Source organism: Heptranchias perlo, chromosome 5 (genome assembly GCF_035084215.1).
Source record: "Heptranchias perlo isolate sHepPer1 chromosome 5, sHepPer1.hap1, whole genome shotgun sequence".
Lineage (NCBI taxonomy): Eukaryota > Metazoa > Chordata > Chondrichthyes > Hexanchiformes > Hexanchidae > Heptranchias > Heptranchias perlo.
The window spans coordinates 9,196,192-9,213,394 of NC_090329.1; the positions used below are offsets into that span (position 1 = coordinate 9,196,192).

Sequence of the window (17,203 nt, forward strand, 5' to 3'; positions counted from 1 at the left end):
TCCAGTGGCTGGAGTCATACCTGGCACAAAGGAAGATGGTAGTGGTTGTTGGAGGCCAGTCATCTCAGCCCCAGGGCATTGCTGCAGGAGTTCCTCAGGGCAGTGTCCTTGGCCCAACCATCTTCAGCTGCTTCATCAATGACCTTCCCTCCATCATAAGGTCAGAAATGGGGATGTTCGCTGATGACTGCACAGTGTTCAGTTCCATTCGCAACCCCTCAGATAATGAAGCAGTCCGAGCCTGCATGCAGCAAGACCTGGACAACATCCAGGCTTGGGCTCATAAGTGGCAAGTAACATTCGCGCCAGATAAGTGCCAGGCAATGACCATCTCCAACAAGAGAGAGTCTAACCACCTCCCCTTGACATTCAACGGCATTACCATCGCCGAATCCCCCACCATCAACATCCTGGGGGTCACCATTGACCAGAAACTTAACTGGACCAGCCATATAAATACTGTGGCTACGAGAGCAGGTCAGAGGCTGGGTATTCTGCGGCGAGTGACTCATCTCTTGACTCCCCAAAGCCTTTCCACTATCTACAAGGCACAAGTCAGGAGTGTGATGGAATACTCTCCACTTGCCTGGATGAGTGCAGCTCCAACAACACTCAAGAAGCTCGACACCATCCAAGATAAAGCAGCCCGCTTGATTGGCACCCCATCCACCACCCTAAACATTCACTCCCTTCACCACCGGCGCACTGTGGCTGCAGTGTGTACCATCCACAGGATGCACTGCAGCAACTCGCCAAGGCTTCTTCGACAGCACCTCCCAAACCCGCGACCTCTACCACCTAGAAGGACAAGGGCAGCAGGCGCATGGGAACAACACCACCTGCACGTTCCCCTCCAAGTCACACACCATCCCGACTTGGAAATATATCGCCGTTCCTTCATTGTCGCTGGGTCAAAATCCTGGAACTCCCTTCCTAACAGCATTGTGGGAGAACCGTCACCACACGGACTGCAGCGGTTCAAGAAGGCGGCTCACCACCACCTTCTCGAGGGCAATTAGGGATGGGCAATAAATGCCGGCCTTGCCAGCGACGCCCACATCCCGTGAACGAATAAAAAAAAAAAAAATTGTAAGAGGTGTCTGACCCACGAGTACCTGTTTAATTAGGTCATTAGAAGTGTTGGAAGTTCCAAACTTAACATAAACTGATGAAGATCATCATTCGGGGTTTCCACAATACATTGAGTAGTGTGCATAATTATTTAAAATGTTGCAAAAATTGCTCCAGGATTCAACATAATCAGATATCACATTAAGAGGGATTGTACTTATTTCGAGATACTGAAAGACTAAACAACTAGAGAGATTGCATACCCACACTTGGCGACATAATCGAGCCTTGGAAAATTCATCATATAATGCTGTGAGCCATTCTACGAATATAGGCTGGTATGTTATGAAACTGTAACCATAGCAACAAACACTCTGGACCTAGCAGCAATATTTAGCAAAACCTTCTAAATCTAACTCAAGTCTGTTGGGTTATTGTTTAATTGCAAAATGAGCCTTCTCAATGTTGATTAGATTTAATATACTCATTCACAACAGCCATGTTGAGATTTTTATTGAACTGCACAGTGAAATGTTTGTGAGCTATCTTATGAAAACAATGTCATTAGATTTCACCCAGTTTATTAAATACTTGCAGCTCAGCTGAAGAATTGATTCACCTGAAACTTCTGTCCAGCAACTGTAACCAGTGGAATTAACAGATGAACAATGGATGAAGGCAACATTTTAATGATCTGATGCAAATATTAATCATCCACATCCTATATCTAGAATTTTGCCTGGATTCGGGCAATGGATAATTTTACAAGATATTACGTGAAGAAATTATGTATTGAAAGTGAAAATGACAATGCCGAGTGAAGATAGTTCGCTCATCAAAGGCACATTGAAAGTCCTTCAGTTTTAAATAAAATTCTCCAGCACACATTATAGGTGCTGATCCAATGTTAGCACAATTCATGGGGTAAATGCCTATGTGTGCTTCAAAAGCAAACCTTGTAATCCCATCAAATGATCCTTCCCTTTCTCGCATACAATGTAATCTTGCTTCCCTTGCCAGTCGATCAGCAGAGCTCAATCAAATCAAAAAGGGGGCACAATTACTTTCCGTCAATGGTATCCAGGAGCACGTGCCACCAGAGGAAGGCAAACGCTCTGCTGAAACCGTAAAATCAGCAACACTGTAAGGTGTTAACTTCTGCCTTGTTTGAAGGACTGGTTCTAAGCAATTATGACTGGGACTTATCACCTGATTCTCTTTATTTGTGTTCAGCGCTGCCATCAAAGTACTGAGCAAAGTCCAATGGATTTGCACTCATCATGGCAAATATCATCAGATTCTTGGTAATTATTGTAACCTAAACCTCTGTCTTTCAATGGGACCTTGGAGATAGCTAGGTATACACACCGTGCACAAATCTGCAAAACTGTGTCCCTTGGACGAGTGGCAAACCGGCTTCCCTCAAGGGATCCAGTCAGGGAATTGCTGCAGCTCCACTGCCTGACAATCTTCTTACTGCAGGTCTCGGCTGCAGCTCACACCCGAGGCTGCTGCTTCATTCCAGGGGCGGACACTGTGCGATAGACTGTGCAGAGTAGCAGCAGCAGGTAGGAGCTGCAGCCGAGACTGCCGGGTAGATCAACAAAGAGGGTGACTTCCTCTGAAAACAAGGGGTTAGAGGGGGGAAACGTGAAGTGGGAAAGTTCTGTTGCGAAAGGGAAAGTAATGGTTGAGGTAGTGATGGTCCAATTGCTCTCTTGAGTATGGATAAAGCCAGACTTATTTTTTCCTATAAATTTATAGAGTGAAAATCTATCAATTGTGAAGTTTAAAAGTATTTTTTTAGTGCAAACATATTTTTTTTGGCTAGCATGCCTGGACCATTTTAAAAATGTGTACATCAGTGAGTGGGGGAGGGAGTTGGCAGCATTTGGAAATGATATGTACAATTCTAAATTCACTGCCTACAACTCTGGGTGGGACATCACCTGTCCTATTGCGGTACTGCAACAAATAGAAATAACATTACAGAAAACAAAAGCAAAAAAAACATACACAGTTAGTGTGACTATTTACTGGAAGGTGGCGATTACAAATGGCACTTTTAAACTTTGCTGGTTGAAATTTGCATATTTTCATTCACACAAATCAACATGACTGGTGGAAAATGCCAACCTGAACTGGTGGCAGTATTTCGAACAGTAATCTACTCCCACTGGCATCAGGGGATATGATCACACGTCACAATCCATTTACCAGGTCAGTTGGCAAAAAACACTGTCTTAGCATCTTCTCTGATAATTTCAAAACAGTATTCATATGAATGGTCAATATCTTACATACTCAAAAATCCCTTCTTTAATAAGATCATTCCCAAAGGGAGGAAAAACTTAGTGTGTAAGAACAAATTCATCTCCAACATTTTTATTGAATGACCCATTTTCTTTGTTTTATCCCCCTTCTAACATTATGAGCAACTCATCACTTCAGGAGAAAAAAAAACTTCCTGATTGAAAGCCATAGCAAAAAAACCAAAAGAGCCCTGACAATCTGCATATTGCCAGCTGTCCAAACAGAATGGTTAATGTGAGATTACTCCCTGTTATCGCTTTGCAGCTATCTACAAAGGCAATCTGTAGCGAAAGCTCTTGATTGGGCATAATGAGCAAACTGTTGCAGCTTTAATTGATTGTCTTGCATGATCTCCACAAATTGCAAAGCAGCATCCCTAGTTAAAGCACCAATCACCTGGGCCTGTTATCCCTGATATAAATTGCCCAGATTGCCTTCCCCAAGTATCGTTTCTTCTCCACAGGGTTTAGATGTATCAGCTCTTGTTTGAAGGACACTAGGTTCAATGATTGCTATGTGGATTCATTGAACGTGGTTTGCATCAGATTGGATATCTGGATTCTGAGAAAGAGTTTATATACAGGGACTCAAGGGCCTAGATATTCTGATCACTTCAGTTTAATGCTACTGGTAACCCTTCTGTGTTAAATAGCACACCAGTAGGGTTAAAGGAACGCCAATCATAAAATCTGGGCTAAATTGTTCTTGGGACACCCTTTAGAGTTTACCTATTCTGGTGGTGCGGATAACTGAAAAAGGAATGGGCTTATTGGACCAAACTGCCTTTTACTGTTCATTACAATTCTTATTATGGGAGGAAATGATTTCTGAACACCTCCCACTGGGCAATGCCAGCATGAGATTATTATGCAGGAAAGTAAAGGAGAAAGAATAATATTGTTTGAGGACAAAGGCTAGATCAATGAGTTGCGTTAATGTCTGGCCAAATTAAATGTTATGAATAATAAATTTTACATTGTTATTTGGTATGTAAATCTAATGTAATACATTTTATAATAAGCATAATTATTTCAGGCTAGTGACCTCAGGTGAGGTAAATGTCTAATTTTGTATTAACAAAGTGGCTTAATGTTTCTCAAAATAATTAATAATTTATGAAAGTTGTTTCAGTTCTGACCGAACGATAAAAAGGTCCTAATTTGGCAGAATTTACCTGTGAGCTTTTGATTCATACCGAGACACCGTATAATGTAATAAAGTGTGTAAATATTTTCAGAAAAGTTCCATTGTCATCATTTGGACACTAGGGGTAGATTTTTTCTCTTTTGTGCTTGGATGTTAAATAATCCCCTGGGCAGAGTATATCGAGGAAAATCTCAGGGGGCTGATCATATGCCCGTAACAGAGCATGCTTGATTTATCCATTCATTAATTTAATTGGAAGCAAACGCCTCTGTTACGGGCACAAGCTTTTGATCACCTGTCCTAATGTCTCCTCCTTTGGCTTGGCGTCAATTTTTTTCTCTGTGCTCCTGTGAAGGACCTTGGGACATTTCACTATGTTAAAAAGGTGTCATATAAATGCAAGTTGTTGTTGTTGTGTGATTCTCCTTTTGAAATCTCAACTATTTTCACTTTCTTAGAGTTTTAAAGCAGTAAAAAATATTCAGGCAGCTTTGAATAAGATGACAGCTTGATGTGTAGCCCGTTGGAGAAGCCAACCTCATGGATTTCCACTGGCCTTGAGGATAAGAAATATCAAAATATTTCTGGCCCAGTTTATAACAAACATAACATTTCAAGAAAAGGAAGTCGCATTCTAATAAGACAGAGGAGAACGTGGAGAATTAGTGGCCCCGATTTTAATCTGGAGCAGGAATCGGGCAGGCGAACGCCAAGCGCCCTTGACCTGGGCAGCATAAGGAGCGGCCGATTTTAACTTCCGAGCCCACTCTCATGCCCCCTGATCAGTTGCCTGCCCAAAACAAGTGGGAAGCAGCAGCTGGCCAGCAGGCGGGAGCTGATATTAGGGTGGTAAGTGGCTGCCAGCCGGCACCAAAGGGCTAGTTGCCAGAGAAAGGTAAAGAATGGGGAGGTTTTGCGTTCAGGAAGGGGCCCAGGGCAGAAAAGGCCTAAACCTTCCTTGTGGGTTCTGGGGGAGGTGCCACAGGTAAATTGAAATATTTTTTTTTTTTAAATCTTACCTGTTTGGATCTCTTCTGGATCCTCTCCCTGCGATTTTCACCTGGTGGGAAAGCCACAATGGCTTCCCGACTCAGGCCAATGGTTAAAAATGTGGGTGTGGGCCGATTATGTCATCGGGCTCCAATCTGCATATTTAAAGAAGAACTCCACCGGCTTCAGGTGGCGTTCTTGTCGCCAACTTAGCAAAGCAGGTTAAATTCAAGGCAGCAGGATCAGTGCGGGATGTTGGTGGGTCTATCATACAGCTGATTTTAACTGCTCGTCCACCTGCCAGGCCAGTAGGGTTAAAATCACGCCGAGAATGTTCCTTTTGTTTGAGAAGTTACAGGTCAAAAAGTGGAGGCAACGGAGGGTCACCATTGACCAGAAACTTAACTGGACCAGCCACATAAATACTGTGGCTACAAGAGCAGGTCAGAGGCTGGGTATTCTGCAGCGAGTGACTCACCTCCTGACTCCCCAAAGCCTTTCCACCATCTAAAAGGCACAAGTCAGGAGTGTGATGGAATACTCTCCACTTGCCTGGATGAGTGCAGCTCCAACAACACTCAAGAAGCTCAACACCATCCAGGACAAAGCAGCCCGCTTGATTGGCTCCCCATCCATCACCCTAAACATTCACATCTTCACCACCGGCGCACCGTGGCTGCAGTGTGTACCATCCATAGGATGCACTGCAGCAACTCGCCATGGCTTCTTCGATAGCACCTCCCAAACCCGCGACCTCAACCACCTAGAAGGACAAGGGCAGCAAGCACATGGGAACAACACCACCTGCACGTTCCCCTCCAAGTCACACACCATCCCGACTTGGAAATATATTGCCGTTCCTTCATCGTCACTGGTCAAAATCCTGGAACTCCCTTCCCAACAGCACTGTGGGAGAACCTTCACCACACGGACTGCAGTGGTTCAAGGAGGCAACTCACCACCACCTTCTCAAGGGCAATTAGGGATGGGCAATAAATGCTGGCCTTGCCAGCGACGCCCACATCCCATGAACAAATAAAAAAAACCAGTCAAGATCTAGCTGAGGAAGTTCCCTGTCATCCAGTCATGGTGGATTATGAGAATAGACTAGCGAACAACATAAAAGGGAAACCAAAAGTCTTCTACAGACATGTTAATAGTAAACGGGTAGTAAGATGAGGGGTAGAGCCGATTGGGGACTGTAAAGGAGATCTACTCATGGAGGCATAGGGCATGGCTGAGGAACTAAATGAGTACTTTGCATCTGTCTTTACCAAGGAAGAAGATGCTGCCAGAGTCTCGGTAAAGGAAGATATAGTTAAGATATCTTCTATGGATGGGCTAAAAATTGATAATGAAGAGGTACTAGAAAGGCAAGCTGTACTTAAAGTAGATAAGTCACCCGGTCCGGATGGGATGAACCCTAGGATGCTGAGGGAAGTAAGGGTGGAAATTGCGGAGGTACTGGCCATAATCTTCCAGACATCCTTAGATATGGGGGTAGTGCCAGAGGACTGGAGAATTGCAAATGTTACACCCTTGTTCAAAAAAGGGTGTAAAGTTAAACCCAGCAACCATAGGTGAGTCAGTTTAACCTCGGTGGTGGGGAAACTTTTGGAAATGATAATCCAGGACAGAATTAACAGTCGCTTGGACAAGTGTGGATTAATTAGAGAAAGCCAGCACGGATTAAAAGCAAATCTTGTTTAACCAACTTGATAGAGTTTTTTGATGAGGTAACTGAGAGGGTAGATGAGGGCAATGCAGTTGATGTGGTGTATATGGATTTTCAAAAAGTGTTTGATAAAGTGCCACATGGTAGGTTTGCTATTAAGATTGTGGCCCATGGAATAGAGGGGACAATAGCAACATAGATACTGAATTGGCCAAATGACAGGAAACAGAGACTAGTGGTGAATGGTTGTTTTTCGGACTGGAGGAAGGTGTAAATTGGTGTTCCCCAGGGATCGGTGCTGGAACCACTGGTTTCTTGATAATATATTAATGACTTGGACTTGGAGAATAAAGCACAATTTCAAAATTTGCAGATGACACAAAACTTGGAAGGGAAGTAAACAGTGAGGAGGATAGTAATAGACTTCAAGAGGATATAGACAGGCTGGTGGTATGGGCAGACACGTGATAGATGAAGTTTAACATGGAAAAATACGATGCAAATGAGGAGAGGCAATATAAACTAGAGGGCACAATTCTAAAAGGGGTGGAGGAACAGAGGGATCTGGGGGCATATGTACACAAATCGTTGAAGGTGGCAGGGCAGGGGGAGAAAGTGGTTAAAAAGCATACAGGATCCTGGGCTTTACAAATAGAGGCATAGATTACAAAAGCAAAGAAGTCATGATGAACCTTTATAAAACACTGGTTTGACCACAACTGGAGTATTGTGTCCAGTTCTGGGCACTGCACTTTAGGGAGGATGTGAAGGCCTTGAAGAGGGTGCAGAGGAGATTTACTAGATTGATTCCAGGGATGAGGGATTTAAATTACGTGGATAGACTGGAGAAGCTGGGGTTGTTCTCCTTGGAACAGAGAAGGTTGAGAGGAGATTTGATAGAGGTATTCAACATCATGAAGGATCTGGATAGAGTAGATAGAGAGAAACTGTTCCCATTGGCGGAAGGGTCAAGAACATAGATTTAAGGTAATTGACAAAAGAACCAAAGGTGACATGAGGAAAAACTTTTCACGCAGCGAGTGGTTATGATCTGGAATGCACTGCCCGAGGGGGTGGTGGAAGCAGATTCAATCATGGCCTTCAAAAGGGAACTGGATAAGTACTTGAAACTAAAAAATATGCAGGGCTATGGGGATAGGGCAGTGGGACTAGCTGGATTGCTCGTGCATAGAGCCGGCATGGACTCGATGGGCTGAATGGCCTCCTTCCATGCTGCAACCTTTCTATGATTCTATGACTCTATAAATCTGTAATGACATAGAAACAGGAGTATGCCATTCTGCCCCTCGATCCTGTTCCACCATTCAATTCGATCATGCCTGACCTCTTTCTTAACTCCATCTACCCGCCTTGGTTCTGTAACCTGAAAACCCTATCAATCACAGTTTTGAAATTTTCAATTGACCCCCAGCCTCAACAGGTTTTTCGGGGAGAGAGTTCCAGATTTCCACTACCCTTTGTGTGAAGAGGTGCTTCCTGATGTCACCCCTGAACAGCCGAGCTCTAAATCACAAGTTGACTCACTGCAGGTGCGTCTCGGCTACTGTAGACCTGAATAGTTTTGGCAAAATACAGTAAAACATTGAACTAATAATTAATCAGAATCAAGTTTACCTCCCAGCATATTGCAAAATAGTAAAAGTCAATGTGTATGGTTAATCATTTTATTTAAATTTAAGGTTCCTTGAAATTCTAATTATAACATAAGTAGGCTCTCCCTTGTCAAGGCAAGCATAATGATCATTATGTAAGTGTTATTGCAGTGAAGCCGTCTGCCACACACATACAGATAATGAGACAGATATAATATTAAGTGGTCTCCAATGTGTCAGCAATCAGAATGATGCAAAATAGTTAGCTCATTCACCCCATTAGCAGCATCTGCTCTGTCACTCAATCCATGGACGATTATTAGTTTTGGATTGGGAATGATTAAAGCATAGTTCAAATTACAACAACAAATACATTTAAGTTATGTCAGGAGTGTGGAACTCTCTTTTTAGAGCCTTGTTGTATCCAATTATTAAACTGCAGTTTGTGAGATTCCTCTGTTATAGTCAATGTGTGCTGCTGTTAAATTTTCATTGCATATTGAGTTATGTTGAAAAATAAAACATTTACCACCTGCTGCTCACACTGATTGCAGCAAAATTTACAACAGTACTCCTAAATCCCATTTCAGCTCTGCTATTTACTCCAAAGAATGGAGATGTGCAGAATTTCTATTTTTTTCTGGCTGCGAAGCTGTTTTGTGCTGCCCACCTCGAACTCCCCTGATACCTTTGCAGCAAAAAGAATTGGAAAAGAATGAAAGATGCACAAAAAGAAAGGTTCATGCCTATAATGTTTTTCAAATAATGTCGGCTTGTTCCTTGCCGAGTGAGTTTCTATTTTCAAGGCATGCCATCGTACAGAAATCTTAAAAAGGAGCAAATGGCATTCGCCATAGGAAAGGACGGCAATTTGGAGGGGAAAAGGGCCAGAATTTGATGGCAAAATAACGTCGAGTCTAATGTGCCGTTATTAATGTCTAAATCGTCCAGCAAATTGTGGCGAGGAAGAGATACCCCGTGAGTTATGACCACCACAAATTGCTGTTTGGTTTGCACCGCTCCACTGTCAGCCTCATGATAATGGCAGCTCGCCCTTAACCTCTCCGGGATTTTCTGGAAATTGCTGTATTTGCGCATTAATTGACAATAAAACTCGCCTCAGCCAGTTAGGGCTGGTACCTAACAGCGTAAGTACCCTTTTAATGAGGAGATTTGTGTTCCTGCAATGCCACTCAACCTCTCCAGCCCAGAAAGGGAATAATTGAAACTGTGGAGTCTTATTCCTGCAGGTAGTAAATTGTTCTTAGAGATTTTACATTTTTAAATGTTTTTCTTTCTGTCCCTTTTTCGTACCTCTCTAAATTCAATCTTTCTTTCCCTCTCTTTATTCCTCTTTCTGTACCTGATCTGACTCTAATTCATCCTATTTATTTCTCCGTCGTTCCTCTGTTTCTTTCTCAATCCTTAAATCTCATCGGTTAAGGGGATAGACCGTTGGTCCTGTCATTCACTAAGGTCCCAAATGCCCCGTTGCCCTCGCCTCACTGTTATCAGCTCACACTTCCAGCAATTTGCAGTGCAAAATTTTTTTTGAGCTGAAGGACGAGGGAAAAAGTCTGATGGGGCAAGCCTCGAGATGCCCCGCTCCAGCAAATTCTGGGCCTCTGAAACACCATAATGCATCCTCAAGAGGCCAGCAGATTAGCATGGACACAGGCCTGGTTGCAGGTGATCTTTTCAGGCAGGTGATCATTCACTGGAAGTGATGCACGCGTTGGATAAGCTCAGAAGATGCAAAGGACAAGATTGCAAAGCAAAAATTGATGCATCAATGAAAGATAGGTCAACTGACAAAAAAGAATTTTGAAAAACCCTTGACAGTAATAAGAATGAAAAGTAAATGGGTTTAAATTTTAATGCTTTCTCCTCCCACCAACAGCTCAGTGGGTAAATACATATGTGGCATGGTATTGAGCTTTACTAACAAGAAAGGCCTCAGGTAGAAGCTTAGGCCCATACTGAATTAGCTGGTCTTAGCCAGGGTAATGATAGAGGTACTATCATTAACTTCAGTACATGAACAAAAGAAGTGGATATGATGTGGTTCCCTATTCTTTAATAGCTCACTGGTAGTACAATTACCCACAGATTCATCCTTCAACCAACATCATCAAAGCAGACTAACTGGTCATTCATCTCATTGCTGTTTAGGTTCATGCGATACTGGCGACAAAAGCCATAAATTAGGCCGCTGTGCTCCCTGATCCTCCAGTGGCAAATCTGCTGGAAAAATAATTAGAATACGCTGCAGCGAGCATAGCGGTGGATTGGGAGCGGTGCGGCCAACGTCCGATACACATACGAGTTACCGGGGCCCAACACAGAACGGAACAACAGCTTATTTAATGTTTCCATTATAGGAAGAACCAAACAATTTGTGCAGGTTTCCCACTTTCACATTTAAAAATTGATCAGTATAAATGGAATTAGTTTTTTTCTTATTTTGCTTATAATTAGGTCGGCACGAATGGGCACCAGCCGACTAAAACAAGGGCCGTTCATTGTTAATCACAAATCCCAGTGTCTGAGTAATCTCACTTCTGATAGACTGGCTTGTTAGTAAGTAGCTGGTTGCTTTATTTTGAACAAAGTTATGACATTAAAGTAAGGCTGGTTTGATAAAGACTGAAGCTATAATCTCCTGGCACATGTAACCCACACCTCCATATAATACTGGTTTACTTCACTCCCATTCTATCACAAACAGGGTTATCGTATCGACCTAACTCAGGGTTACAGTATGCCTAACGCTTTATTGGTCGAATGCTGGAAGTTCAATTATTACAAACTGCACTTCTAACAAAGATCGAATGTATTTGATAAAATTGTTAAAACTTCCTTTCTTGATAATAAAATGGACTATTATGAAAGTAGATCCCTCTAACCCACACTGAACACTGTCAGGAAGCCTTTGCATCTCCCATTACTAGAATTACGTTTTTAAATAAATCAGTGCAATCCCTCGACATTTAAAGTAATCAGGTTGTTCCAAAATAGCTCCATTTGAGTATAACTCTCCTTCAACATTTTAGACCCAGGGAATTTTATTTATTGGGAACTTCAGGCAAACTGTGTGAAAACCTGCTGAGCAATTGAATACTTTACTGATTTTGAGGCCTCCAGTGCCATTCTGTAATGGTCTAAGTGGCTGTGGCGATCACAGTGGTGTTAAATCAGCAAACTCGATCTCTCCATTGATTTTAATGCTGGGGCGGAGCTTTGATGCTGTTCAACTTTTTCGGTGAGGGTCTCTGTGGAGCAGAGCAAATGTTCCAGCAAATTATGGCATACATAATGACATAAGTCACTCACACCATAAATGCCTGGAATCTCTGCACCAAAATAATGCTGTACGCCATACATGCGCCATTACTATGGTGCAAGTTTACAGCAAATTCAGGCCCTAGTATTTAGATGTTGTAACTCACAATTATCGCTCAAATTTTAAAACTGTCATGTTGTTCTGATTACAAAATAATACTATATGCTTGAACTGATTTGTTAAACAAAGGTTGTCCCATTCTATCAATCAAATTTAAATTCAGTGCTTCTAGAACGGATACTTAGTGAAAGAATGAAAGAAATAATACCTCATTAATTTTTAGGAAATATATATTATTGATGCGTCTGGTTGGGTCATTCATTCTGTATTGTGCTGCCTGAAAGACTATACGTAATTCATGAGGTAGTCTGTTTAAGTAAGATTTATCTGCCTAACCTTAGGCTGTCAAAACAGAGGAGAACGCAGGGAGGCATTCATCAACACGGAAGGCCTTCCGATTGTCTTTAAAAAGAAACTCCAAAATTTGGTGATAAGTAACTTTTCTTTTTATTGAGAAACCCAAGTGAAGGACCAATGCCCAATGTCAGCAACACTGAGAAAAGGAGGGGCACATCACTTGCTCACCAATCTCACCTGTTGCTACAAATTCATCATCTTTAATCTTATAATTTTGATAAGAAAAAAGATAAAATAACCGTAAAACCATCATGATCCTGTGTTTGCATCTAAAACAGCAGTATTTTCGGAGCAGTTTTTTTAAGAAGTTACATTTATATAGCACCTTTCACAATCTCAGCGCTTCACATCCAACTAAGTACTTTTGAAGTGTAGTCACTGTTGTAATGTAGGCAACGCGGCAGCTAATTTACGCACAGCGAGGTCCCACAAACAGCAATGTGATAATGGCCAGATAAACTGTTTTTAATGGTGTTGATTGGGGAATAAATATTGGCCAGGACGGCGGGGAGAGCTCCCCTGCTCTTCTTTGAAATAGAGCCATGGGATCTTTTACGCCCACCTGAGAGGGCAGACGGGGCTTCGGTTTAATGTCTCATCCGAAAGATGAAGTAGTTGTTTCGGGACAAAACCTGCCCAATAACACCCTTGATATATTTACCTGAGGAAGGAGGAAGCCTCCGAAAGCTTGTGAATTTAAAATAAAATTGCTGGACTATAACTTGGTGTTGTAAAATTGTTTACCCTTGATATAGCAACACTGCCCGTTTAAAATGTACAATATGGCTTTAAACGCCTGATTTACACTTCAGAAGAACTCCGATGAGAATTAATTCATGATTTGATTGGTCACTACGTCGATCAGTGCATTCCATCAGACGACATAAAGATGACATGATGACATATGAGTCAACATTTAAAACTATGCAATGCTTTTGAAATGTAAAATGAGTCTGACCTGCTGTTTCTATGAATACTCTGCCAAGCTCTAGTATCAGTATATAAAGAAATATGAAGTTGAATGTAACACATAATTCAGATACTTAGGTTTTGAAGTAGAACGGTAAATCTAGAGGCAAGACTCTATTATCTAAACGTTACAAGTACATTTTCAACAGTTTCAGCATCACTTTAAGGAACTGTCCGATTTAACTGAGGCCCCAATTAAAAAAATTCAAAATCTTCATTTACAGCCTTCTACTTTTTTGCCTAGTAGATCTTTTGGGTATCATTTTAAAGATATTTTTCAACAAATATATTTATGCCAGTGTACCTTCAAATGATCAGCTCTGTTAGACTCTGGGGCTATACATAATCAGGTACAGGAATGCACATGATAGTTAGGCTGCCATAACTGACTTATCACACACTGCTAGGGAAAGGAAACCAGACAGAAAAACAGACAGGTCTCGTTTCTTTCAATTCTCATATTCCTCATGTTTCTGAAAAGGTCATATAACAGCCACTACCTCACACCTTTGATGACTTCACCCCAAGTCCATCTTCTTCTCTTGACACTCTTGACCTTACTGTCTCAAATCGAACTCCCACATCTCTTCCATTTTTAATGCCTATTGGTTTCCTCATTAGGCTAAATGTTCTTTGTTTCCCCTCAACCACTCATTACTCTGTATAAAGCCCATGGCTGTGCAACGCTTGATTACTGCTATCATATCTGAGGAGGCTGTTCTAGCACTTCTCTTGCACTCCGACAAAAAGGATACAACAAAAAAACCTTACCATTTGATGGACTTGAATTACTTTGAGCCTTCAATCTCTCTCTCTATCACAATCTTTCGTTTTTTCCTGGTTTATCAATATTACTAGTTATTTTCTCTATAAACTTTCTTCTCTTATCCCTCAAGTAGTCTAAATACACTCTCTTTTGAGCAGTCAATATATTTCCCATATGCTGTTCCAGGCAACCACAGACTGATTAACCTGACCTCACCAAGCTAAATAGTGTGGGAATCAATAACCAGAAACAAAATTGAGGCTTCCGAATGAAAATAACCAAATAAATGATATCCATCGATAATCAATGTGGCTATAGAAGTGATAAACCTTGCCTGACCAACTTTTTTTTGGAGGTCATGGGATTCCAATTTGACTGTTGGTAAGCCTTATGATACTTGATACCTAGATTTCAAAAAATGCCTTTGATAAAGTACTGGAGGAGAGATTCCTTTACAAACTAAAGTTGGAGGTATCGAGGGTAAGACATGAACATGGATTAGTAACTTGATAGAAGAAAACAGAGGTTAATCATGAGGGGAGCAAAATCACAATTGGGATGGTGGAGGAATTGAGTGGGGTGTCACAGGGATCTACGCTGAGACCTCTCCTGTTTCTGGTTTACATAAATGAACTAGAATCAACATTTCAGTGCAAGCTAGCTAAACTTGCAGATGGTATCAAGCTTTTGAACTTTGGACTCAGACGAAGCAGCCAAGATCTCACAAACAGAGCTCAATCGTGTTTATGCCTGGGCTGATCTATGGCAAATTAAATTCAAAACGGACAAATGCAAGGTACTACATATTGAAAGTAAGAATGGGAACCATGTTTGTTCCAGGGTGCAATACAACTTGGCAATATGAAAGTTGAAAGAGACATAGGGGTGTTAGTTGGTTTGTTGCTCATTATATCAGTAGGAGGTGTCAATAAATAAAACAAATAGGATGCTGGGTTATATTACCGAATCAGTTGAGCTCAAATCCCTCAAGTTTATATAGAAGCTAGTCAGTCTCCAGCTAGCCATGAATACTGGTCATGACAGGATAAGGCAGCATCTAGGCTCGAGCGGCAATATAGAAGAGAGCAATGAGATTGAGCCATAATTTCAGAAGAGCGAGCTATGAGGAATGACTTGATTACCTCGGGCTCTTCAGCTTTGTAAAAAGATGTCCCAGAGATGCTCCTCTAGAGATATAGGATACTTAAAGAGTCAGAGAAACTAAGTCCAAAACAATACTCTTCAATATGCCAAGTTGGCAGAACAATAGGGCACAGGTTCAGGGTCATGAAGGGCAAATTAAGGACACTTGTCAGTAAGTCATTCTTTACACAAAGAGTGAAGATGAGCTGGTATTGCTGGAACAGTTGGGTTGCCAGAAAAGATAGTTGAGGCGATGTCACTAGATTCATTTAAGAAACAGTTGGATGTAGTAATGGTAAGATGCTAAAGTTAGTATTCTGAAAAAATGAAATCAACTCATTTTTGGAGACCAAAAATTTACAAAAGCCCTTACTTTCCTTAGTCTTCCCTGTAATCCATAGGCTTTTCAAATCCAAGCTTAATGTTACCTAACCATGACTTTTTGATGTACCCAGTCTTCTATCGTAATCTTTTCAACCTTGGTGATGCCTTGCACAATGGAACCCTAATCCTTAACCGAGGTTTCTCAATAAAAAATAATTCAAGCAAGAAGTTCAAGAAATAGAATTGTACAGCAAGAGTTCTCAAACTGGTCCAGTTCCAAGGTGGCAGGCCTGATGGAAGGAGGGGAAACAACACCATATTGCCTCTCCTTTATTCACCAAATGAAGGACCAGTGTTTTGATTTGTTAAAAAAGGATAAATTTAGTAACTCCACACTCCTGGCAAAACTGTAGCATTGATTCTCCAATGTGCACTCCCTTCAAGTGTGGCTCTCCACTGGGAATGTGGGATCCTTGATTAACACCCTAGTTCTTAGTGGCAGAATCACTATTGTCCTACAAAAACTATTCTTTTCAGCAAATTAACAAAAAAGTAATTCTAATGCAAAATTAATTGGATTCATTTGGTGTTTATTATTACAGAGGTTCACATTAATTTCCAAATGTAAAAACATTCATTCAAAAAAATTTATCAAGCATAAACATTCTTTGACTGCAATTTAATTTTGGAAGAGCTCAGGATCTTGATGCACTTTCTAAAAAATAAATTGCAATTAACGCAAAACCGCACCACATCTTCTCAAAATGAAACAATTGCCGTTTTAAAACGGTTACGGGTCAAAATTGTGCACGGTATTAATTGATTATTTCCAGTGGTATTACTGTGCGATTTGGGAAGTTCAGTCTATTTTTTCCCTGGCATTCCTAATACCTCTGCACAAATTCTGCTTTGGAGTTAGAGGAGTGAATGGGTACACAAGTCAACATTCATACCCTATGGATCATGTCTATCATGTCTACCACCTAGAAAGACAAGGGCAGCAGGCACATGGGAACAACACCACCTGCACGTTCCCCTCCAAGTCACACACCATCCTGACTTGGAAATATATCACCGTTCCTTCATCGTCGCTGGGTCAAAATCCTGGAACTCCCGACCGAACAGCACTGTGGGAGAACCGTCACCACACGGACTGCAGCGGTTCAAGAAGGCTGCTCACCACCACCTTCTCAAGGGCAATTAGGGGTGGGCAATAAATGCTGGCCTTGCTAGCAATGCCCACCTCCCATGAACAAATAAAAAAAAAACGCTAGAGGTATCTGGGCTTTTCTGAGGACCTGTGCCACAGGAGACTCAAGTCCCAACAGGAAAGCAGTCACTGAACTATGCCATTTCCTGTAGCCAGTCCTGGAGACAAAGTCAACAATCAGGATTGCTTTGGCTGTGGTAATTACGCTAGATCTTTATGTCTC

The 17,203-nt window shown here is 41.6% G+C and overlaps 1 protein-coding gene across 1 annotated transcript in view; it reads right to left on the reverse strand.

Annotated features, from left to right (window-relative positions):
• Positions 1 to 17,203, reverse strand: part of LOC137321575 (CUB and sushi domain-containing protein 1-like) — a 2,214,006-nt gene that overhangs the window by 589,050 nt on the left and 1,607,753 nt on the right. The gene's annotated exons all lie outside the window — the stretch shown is intronic.